The 9243-nt window shown below is 47.8% G+C and overlaps 1 pseudogene; it reads left to right on the forward strand.

Annotated features, from left to right (window-relative positions):
* The first annotated feature begins 1304 nt into the window (after positions 1–1304).
* Positions 1305–1429, forward strand: LOC118593595 (annotated as a pseudogene).
* The last annotated feature ends 7814 nt before the right edge of the window (positions 1430–9243 follow it).

Raw genomic sequence — 9243 nt, forward strand, 5'->3', positions numbered from 1 at the left:
GGTGAAGTCCTCTACCAGTTGTTCTGTTTTGTAGGTTGTCTTCACCCTCTTAATGATGCCCTTTGATGTGCACAAGTTTAACCTGGTTGAGCTTGGTGGTATGCACCAGCACTCCCAATACTCAGAAGGCTGAGGCTCCCAAGTCGAAGGCCAGCCCAGCCTACATAATGAGACCCTGTCTCAAAAACTATCATTATTATTACTTCTGTTTGGGTGATGACTGAGTTACCTACTTCTCCTGCTGTGCTTTTGATGTGGATTCTAAGAAACCATGACCTAATGTAAACTCAGGAAAATCAATGTCTGTTTTCTTCTAAGAAGTTTTGAAGTTTTAGTTGTTACCGTGTTCTCTGCTCCAGTTTAAGTTGGTTTTACATGTATGGTGTGTAGAGGGGGGTCCAGTTCCATCCTTTTGCATGTGAGTGTCTGCTTTTTTACCCCTAATTACCGAAAGGCCTGGACTTTGCCATGACTAGTCACTTTTGCTGGAGGCCTCTGATTCCTGGATCTCTCTGGGATGGAATTAGTAGTCGCTGCTGATCTCCTGTTTCTTCCCCTTCTTAGTCTGCACGTGGATCTACTGATTTTACACCACCTCCTCACTCTGCCCCTGCACTCTCTCTGTCTTCCTGTCAGCAGGACTGGGTGGCACTCCTCTGTTTTGCCATCTTTTCTGGTACATGACCTACCACTTCCTAGTTCTAGAGGAAGATCATGCCCAAGCATTTCCATGTTCCCATGTTTGCATTGAGAGGCAACTGAGTCACTCAGAGGAATTTGCTCAGGGTCAGTCACTGGAAGGAGCGGAACTAGGTTGGGGCCTCTGACTTGCAGCCCATCAAGGTATCTGTGGCCACTGTCCCCAAGTGATGGCTCTACATGGGCCATGTGGGCAGAGACTAAACTTTTAATTCTAAGGAACGGGGGTGTTGATGCCTTTCTTTCTCAGTTCCAAAAAGATGGCGTGCCTTAGAAGGGGCAGATGGCGTGGGAAGTTCCAAGTCTTGCCTTGGGACCTGTATTAGTTATTTTTTCTCATTGTTGTGACAAAATGTTGTGATAAAAAAAGCAGCAGAAGTGGGGGGACAGGTTTCCTGGCTCAGTGTTGAGGGTGCAGCCCGTCATGGCAGGGGAGGTACGGGCAGGAGTGAGGCGGCTTCTCACACGGCATCCACCTCAGGAAGCAGAGATGGATGCTGGTACTCAGCTCACCCTCTCCTTTTTATTCAGGGCAAAACTCCAGCCCATTGAAACTTGAAGGTGGGTCTTCCCACCTCAAGCAGCTAATCTAGAAACTTCTTCACACACTTACCTGGAAGGGGAGAGACCATGACCAAGAAGATAGTTTTCCCAGGGGAGATTGCCTCCTTGCACTCTGGTTTCTGATTTCCCCCAAACACAGGAGACTTGACTGCATAATTTTTCTTGCTCTTGCTGAGTAAGTTAAAAGATTAGAAATGAAAACCTCAGACATATCCGGAGGTTTGATTCCATGGGTGATACTAAATTCCACCAAGTCGACAATCAAGATTAATCATCTTGGGGGGGTGGCGTCTAGAAAAAGGTCAGACATTGCCCTCATGACCTCTCACCCAGTCTGCCTGGAGCCTCTTGAGCAGAGCTGTTAACCTAGAGCGATCTTTACCGGGAAAAAGCCGGAACCCACAAGCACGTCACCAGTTCCTAAGTCCAATGTTGCTTCAGGGGCCGGCCTAAGTGGCTGAGGTTCTGAAAATCATTAACACGTCAGTGGGAGAAAATAGAAAGGCTCTTTAGCTGCTGTCAGTGGAAAGTTGAGGTTGGTGGGGGCATGGGGAGTTGAATGTGGGCACTCTTTTTTTTTTTTTTTTTTTTTTGGTTTTTCAAGACAGTGTTTCTCTGTGTAGCTTTGTGCCTTTCCTGGATCTCACTCTGTAGCCCAGGCTGGCCTTGAACTCACAGAGATCCGCCTGCCTCTGCCTCCCGAGTGCTGGGATTAAAGGCGTGCGCCACCACCTGGCCAAACGTGGACACTCTTAGGTACACTGGAGGGGCAGGACCAAGAGTCAAGGGTTCCAGGCTGCATCATGAGTGACTGTCTCCCTTTAATACGAAGTGAGCAGTATATCCACTTGGAAGAGTGTCTGTCCCATAGGTTTGCACCCCAGCAATGCCCCCAAAATGAGGTAAGCATTGACTTGGAGACCTCGGAAGCTGGTCATGGCAGTCAGGAGGTGAATCTGAGCCATGGCAAGGCTTTACCATTGTTTCCCAGTCATCAAAGTCAGGCAGTAGACAGGTGACCCTTGCTTGTCCTGGGCATTCACAGTGCCCGATGCGGCGGCTGCTGCTCACCAAACCCCAGGCCTTCCCTGCCATCTACAGCTAGATGTTTGTGTGTCGGTGTGGACCTCTCAGTGGCACGTTGCTGCCATCCATGCCAGTCTGCTTGGCCAGTATGAAAAGTTCATGCATGTCCTCTTCTCCCCTTGCCTTTGCCCCTTAAAGACAGGGCCACCAGGCTGAGAACCAGTGAGATCCGGGGAAGCACCCTGGCCTTCTGTCCAAGGCCAGCTCCAACTATAAGCTTCCCCAAACCCCACTAGGCTTATAGAGGTTCCGCTGAGGTGTTCTGTCAACCCATGGTAAAGCGCTGACAGACACTGGCCTGGACCATTAGGCTGTTCAAAGGACTAGAGTGCTGAGGTCTAGTGTTCCCTTCCTTCCAGGGAGCTACCCCCCATCCCCCACCCTGCTACATGTTTGCAAACGGGAACTGAATCCTATGCTGTAAGTCTGGTTTTGCCATCAATCAGATAATAGAGAACATTGTCTTCAAACCTAGTTTAGGAAATGATAGCCCTGCATCAACAATTATACTAAATTGCTATATTTTGAATTGCTTAGGTTAAATCATGCAGGACTGGGGTGTGGCTCAATGGCAGAGCACTTGCCAGCCATGATCGAGGCCCTGGGTTTTATCCCTAGCACCATAAACTATACATTGTGGAGAGCTGAGTGTGGTTGGTGCAAACCTGAAACACCGACCCTGGTGGAGATGCTGGGGCTGGGTTTGAGGGCAGTTCTGGGTTATTAAAAAAAAAATGGCATTTTGTTTTCTTTTATGCCAACATAATTGGCCCTTAAATACTGAAATATTTACTCCCTAACTTCTCCTTTTTATATTTTTAATGTGTTGTATTTTATTTTGTAGGGAGGGATAGAGAACAAAGCTAGAACCCAGGGCCTCACACATTTGAGGCAGGTGTTCTACCACCAAGCTAGCCCCTAGCTCCTCAGATTGAACCCAGAACCCAGAGATTGTCAAGCATGCAAGGCCAACTCCCTGCTGCTGAGCTGCACACCAGACCTCAGTTGCCTTCTCTCTTCTTCAGATTTTTTTTAAAGGCAGTCTCAGGTGTGATGGACGGTCTTAAATAACAAATGCAATTTTTGCATAAACTTAGAAGAAGAGGATGTATTCAGAGAAGTCTGGAAATGCTCCTTGCCTTCTGGGTATCTCACTTCTGGAAAGTTCTGGTCCTCACTTGGCTCCCACGGACTCTGCCCAGCCTCTCCATTGGGAGTACAGAGGTCTCTTCCTCAAATGCCCCCTGCTACTTGGAGCCCTGCTCAGCCTTTGTCATGGTCCCCTGGCCAGGGTTTGATAGAGAAAACTTTGGTGCAGTATTCATGGGCTGCCGAGCTGTAGGGGGTGGCGGTGGCCTGAGCTGCTCACCTAGAACCTGTCCTGGAAGGGATAGGCTGATTTTTTTTTTGGCTGGTGCGCAGACTAAAGCCCTGTTAGCATAGCACCCCTGGAGACTGCAGAGCCCTCCCATGTGTGCAGGGCCGTGAGTGCCTGGGCAGCTTCCTGCCTTCCTTGGACCCATGTTTCTAGGCCAGTTCTTGTAGGGCAGTGTTGTGTCTTTCAGGGATGCTCATCTTCCATGGCTTGTCTGTCGCCTGTAGACCCCTCAGGTCTTCAGCAAACCCCTCACAGGCAGCAAGCAGGCACTCATAACCTGCCTCCCCTGTGTTCCCCTTTGACAAACTTCATTGAGTCTTCCCCCAGCCTTCTGCCCAGGCTTTTAGCTGGGGAAACCATTGAAAAGTTAGGACAGACCAGGGTCCTTACACTATAACAGGTTGAACATCCTGTTTCCTAAATCCAAAATTCTACACCAGGGCTCATGAGACAGGTCACATTCAAAACATGGATACACTACAAACAATATTACCCTTGGGCCATGTGTACAGTGTATGCAGAAACACGAGTGGGTTTTGTATTTAGATATAAGTCCCGTCCCCAAGATAAACATGTATGTATCAGTCGCTCAAGATCTGAACCCACTCCTGATCTAGGGGTTGATCTGGGATGTGAAACCTGCAATGGACTGAGCCAGGATGAATGTCTGGCATCCAGTCCTGGTCCCATCCAGGCCACACCTGCTGGTTTGTGGACAAGCTCAATTCCCATGTAGCTGTCCTGAACCTTTGTCCCTGGGCTGGCAGTACTACTGGGGAGAGCTTTGTGGGGCTAGAGCATTAAACACAAGCCTAGGGGGACTGTTTTGTGCCCTGACCCGTCTTCTGGGTTATTTACTGTGTTCTCTTATGTCCATGCTTTAAAATGATTCTTTCCTGGGGTATCCCTTCTTCCTCTACATCGGGTGATTATTTTCTAAAGGTGGTGGGGGACTTTGGGGGGTGGTCCAGATTGGTCAAATGTGTGTGATAGGTCATGGGGAGGTGGCCGTGGAAACTGAAGTTGTCATAATACCATGTTGTTTTTGTACCTGAAATAAAGCATATTTTGCACTTGTAAATGAGAAATCTGTATGTGGGCTCCCTGCTGGGTGAGAATGCAAATAAAACCATTTGTACTGAACCCCTGTGGCTGGGACCTCAAGTTGCTTTGTTTATTGAACTGTAGCAAATGAATTCACTATTGTGGAGTATTTGGAGATGCAGTTCAGTAGCATTAGGTACATTCTCATGCTGCCCTATGCTCCACCTTTAGTGTTCTTGCAGAACTGAAACTCTAGCTATTAAACAGTAGTTCCCCAGTTCCTTCCCTCAGCTCTTGGCAGCTATGACCTACATTGTGCCTGAATCTGTAACTGAGGAGCTTCATTAAGTGAAATCCAGTATGTGTCTTGTGTAGCAGATGTATTAGGATCTCCATCTTCAAAGCTGAGTGTGGCTGGACCATGTGTACACCTGTTGACTCTCAGTGGACACAGGCGACTCTCTCCCCTTGGGTATAGTGGATGATACTGCTCCGAATATGGGCTTTCCTACTTTTAATTCTTTTGGGTACAAATCCAGAAAATCCAGAACTGAAAGTGTTAGATCATGTGGTATTCTGTTCACTTTTGCGGCCAGAGGTAGAAACCATTGCATATTCCCACCTGTGCTGCTTAAGGTTCTGGACGTAAAACGCTCTGTATAGTAAGGCTGACCTTAAACTTCTAACACACTGAACACCTGTAATCTCAGCAGCGAGTGTGAAGGATCAGAAGTTCAAGGTCACCCACCCTGGGTCCCTGCAGAGTCACCTAAGGGCCCCACAGGCCTCTCATGTCCAAGGCTTGTCCCCAGCACTCCACTCCCCTATTGCCTCCTGGGTCCTAGACCTGCTGTTGACCTTGCTGGTGCCCCACTGAAAGCCTGTGACTTCTGCTTCCTCCGTGTCCCTGCGACACACGTCTCTTTACCCTCTCAGAGATGTGGAGCTTGCTGAGCTAACTTGGGAAGGCCTGGTTTAGACACAATTGGTACGTCCTCTAGTCTCCTTAAATCTTAAGCCTGCTGTTTTATTACCCTTATAAAATTTTAAATGAAGACTACTAATTTCTGCTTCAGACCAACACATGAAGATACATTTTTTGACTTGGGGTTCCCAATATGACTGGTCACTCCATAGAGAACTTCTCTTCCTAGGGCTGGGGACATGGCTCGGCAATAAAGTGTTTGCCATTTGAACATGAGAACCAGAATTTGTTCCATTGGAACCTCACTTTAAAAAAATAAAAAGCCAGGGGGTTGGGGAGTTAGCTCAGCGGTAGAGCACTTGCCCTGGGTTCAGTCCTCAGCTCTGAAGAAAAGAAAGAAAAAAAGAAAAGAAAAAAAAAGCCAGGGGTAGTGTCTCACTTTTGTAATCCCAGCATTGAGGAAGTGGAGGGTGCTGGCTAGTTCAACCAGTGAGCTCCAAGTTCAGTGAGAGCTGAGTGTGGTGGCATGTGCCTTTACCCCTGCACTTAAGATAGGAAGCCAGTGGCAGGCGGACCTTGAGTTTGAGCCAGGCTGGTCTACATAGCTAGGGAGTCCAGGACATCAAGGGCTACATACCATCTCAAGAAACAAACAACAAGAAAGCATTAGGTAAATAAAGATAGAGTAGGACCCCCAGAATTGACCTCTGGCTTTTTTACACACACACAACACACACACACACACACACACACACACACACACACACACACTAGTGCATACATGAACATGTGTGTATACCCACACATATACACATGGGAGGATGAAACAAGGAAATGCCAATGCTGAGTACATGGGTTCTGCCTTGCTACCTCCTGAGTCTGGTACCCAGGTCCGTGGCACCTCGGTTTAGGCACGATAATCAGCCCTTCTTTACAAAAAGAGGCTGAGGCTGGGCCCACTTGGTAGAGTGTTTGCCTGGCATGTTCAAAGCTCTGAGCTTCATCCTCAGCACTGCATGAACTGGGCATGGTCATACAGGCCTGTAATCCCAAAACTTGATAAAGGCAAAAGGCTCAGCCGTTCATTCTCGGCTACATAGAGAGTTCAAGGCCAACCTGGGTTACCTGAGACCCTTTTCAAGCAACAACAAAACCAAGGCAACTCTTCTTGGGGAGCCCATACGATGCTCTGGGCGTGTGTCTTCCTGTCTTTTCTATTTTCTCCTGAATACACCCTCTTTCTGGGTTAACTTTCTTGCTTAAAATCTAAATTAAGCCAGGTGTGGTGGCGCTCACCTTTGATCCCAGCACTCAGGTGGCAGAGGCAGGCGGGTCTCTGTGAGATCGAGGCCATATATGTGTGTGTGTGTGTGTGTGTGTGTGTGTGTGTGTGTGTGTGCGTGCGTGTGTATAAATAATTATATATATATATTGAATTTCAGGTCAGCCAAAGCTACACAGTGAAACCCTGACTCAAAAAAAAAAAAAAAAAAAAAGAGTTAAGATACCTTAATAAATTACCCAAGTCTGCTTCATTAAAAAGCAGTGGGCAAGAGGCCATTGGAGCAGAAGGGCCTTAACTTGGAAGAAAGGGGGTAGGGAGGTGAAAGAAAAGCTGAGCCATGAACAGGGTGATCCTTAGGGGCTGTTTATTCATAATTCATTTATTCTCTTTTCAACCCGTAGTCCTCTTGAGCCCACAGTGTGGGGCGCCCAACGCTCCAGCAGCTAGCTGCAGGAGACATGAGCTGGGAGAGGACGACTGTCCCCCACTTCCAGAATCTTCCAAGGCCCCTACTTGTGTGGCAAACTCAACCACTCACTGTCACCTTTAAGAAAAAAAAGTCAGTTGTTGTGGGAAAGACGAAGTGAGGGTGCAGCTTCCCAGCCCCAAGGGTGATGTTTGTGTACAAAACAGGAGGGCAGTGCAGGGTGGCCAGGGCTGGGGACACAGAGGCCCACTGTCAGGCAGGGATGAGGAGGATGGGGCCAGGCTCCTGGGTGGCCCAGCGGTGACACTGTGGAGGGAATTCCGACTGGCTGCAGACGCCCAGACCTGTGCTGTGGAAGCCGGAAGCATTAGAGTCACCCCTCCAACCACCCATTAGGAAAATAGCTCAGGACTGCTAGTCTAATCTCTGTGGTTCCTGCTGCTGCTGGGCAAACTGAGGCCCATTGAAAGGAGGCAGAGTACTCAGGTGCCCACACCATAAAGTGTGTAGGTCAAGCCACATCCTTCTTGTAGCGTGGGCTGACCTTGAACTCCCTTTGTAGTTAAAGATGATCTTGACCTCTGATCAGCCTGCCTCCACTTCCTGAGTGCTAGGATTACAGGCATGCGTACTAACCCCAGTTTGTGTATTGATGGGGGATCGAACCCAGGGCCATGTGTATGCTAGGCAAGTGTTCTACCAACTGAACTATATCCTCAGCTCTACATCCTGTTTTCCTGTATGCCATATGCAAGGCTTCATGACTGGCACTGACCAGTGCTCCATCCCTCTGGACACCAACTGGGTGTCCTACAAATCATCAACTCGTATGGCAGGAGAGTAGAGATTGGAAAGAGCTTCATCAAGAATAGCATGAAGCCAGTCTGTAGAAAAAACCAGGAAGCCCCTTCCCCAGCTGGGCTTCACACAACAAGCATGTGGGAGAAGAGTCTAATATGCAAATGTGGAAGAGGCGGGGCTATGGAATGACCTACTGGAAGGAACTGAGTCTCTTGGCCCAGCTTTTTTTGTTTTTTCCGAGACAGGGTTTCTCTGTGTAGCTTTGTGCCTTTCCTGGAACTCACTCTGTAGCCCAGGCTAGCCTTGAACTCACAGAGATCCGCCTGGCTCTGCCTCCTGAGTGCTGGGATTAAAGGCGTGAACCACCACTGCCCGGCATTTGTTTTGTTTTGTTTGCTGTGTGGATGTATGCACACACATGCTACCTTGTGTATGTATGTATGTTTGTTTGCTGTGTGGGTATATGCACACACATGCTACCTTATGTATGTATGTATGTTTGTTTGCTGTGTGGGTGTATGCACACACATGCTACCTTGTGTATGTATACACATGCTACCTTGTGTATGTATGTATGTTTGTTTGCTGTGTGGGTATATGCACACACATGCTACCTTATGTATGTATGTATGTATGTTTGTTTGCTGTGTGGATGTATGCACACACATGCTACCTTGTGTATGTATGTTTGTTTGTTTGCTGTGTGGGTATATGCACACACATGTTACCTTATGTATGTATGTATGTTTGTTTGCTGTGTGGGTATATGCACACACATGCTACCTTGTGTATGTATGTATGTTTGTTTGCTGTGTGGATGTATGCACACACATGCTACCTTGTGTATGTATGTATGTTTGTTTGCTGTGTGGATGTATGCACACACATGCTACCTTGTATATGTATGTATGTTTGTTTGCTGTGTGGATGTATGCGCACACATGCTACCTTGTGTATGTATGTTTGTTTGTTTGCTGTGTGGATGTATGCACACACATGCTACCTTGTGTATGTATGTATGCTTTTTTTGCTAT

Source organism: Onychomys torridus, chromosome 11 (assembly GCF_903995425.1).
Source record: "Onychomys torridus chromosome 11, mOncTor1.1, whole genome shotgun sequence".
Lineage (NCBI taxonomy): Eukaryota > Metazoa > Chordata > Mammalia > Rodentia > Cricetidae > Onychomys > Onychomys torridus.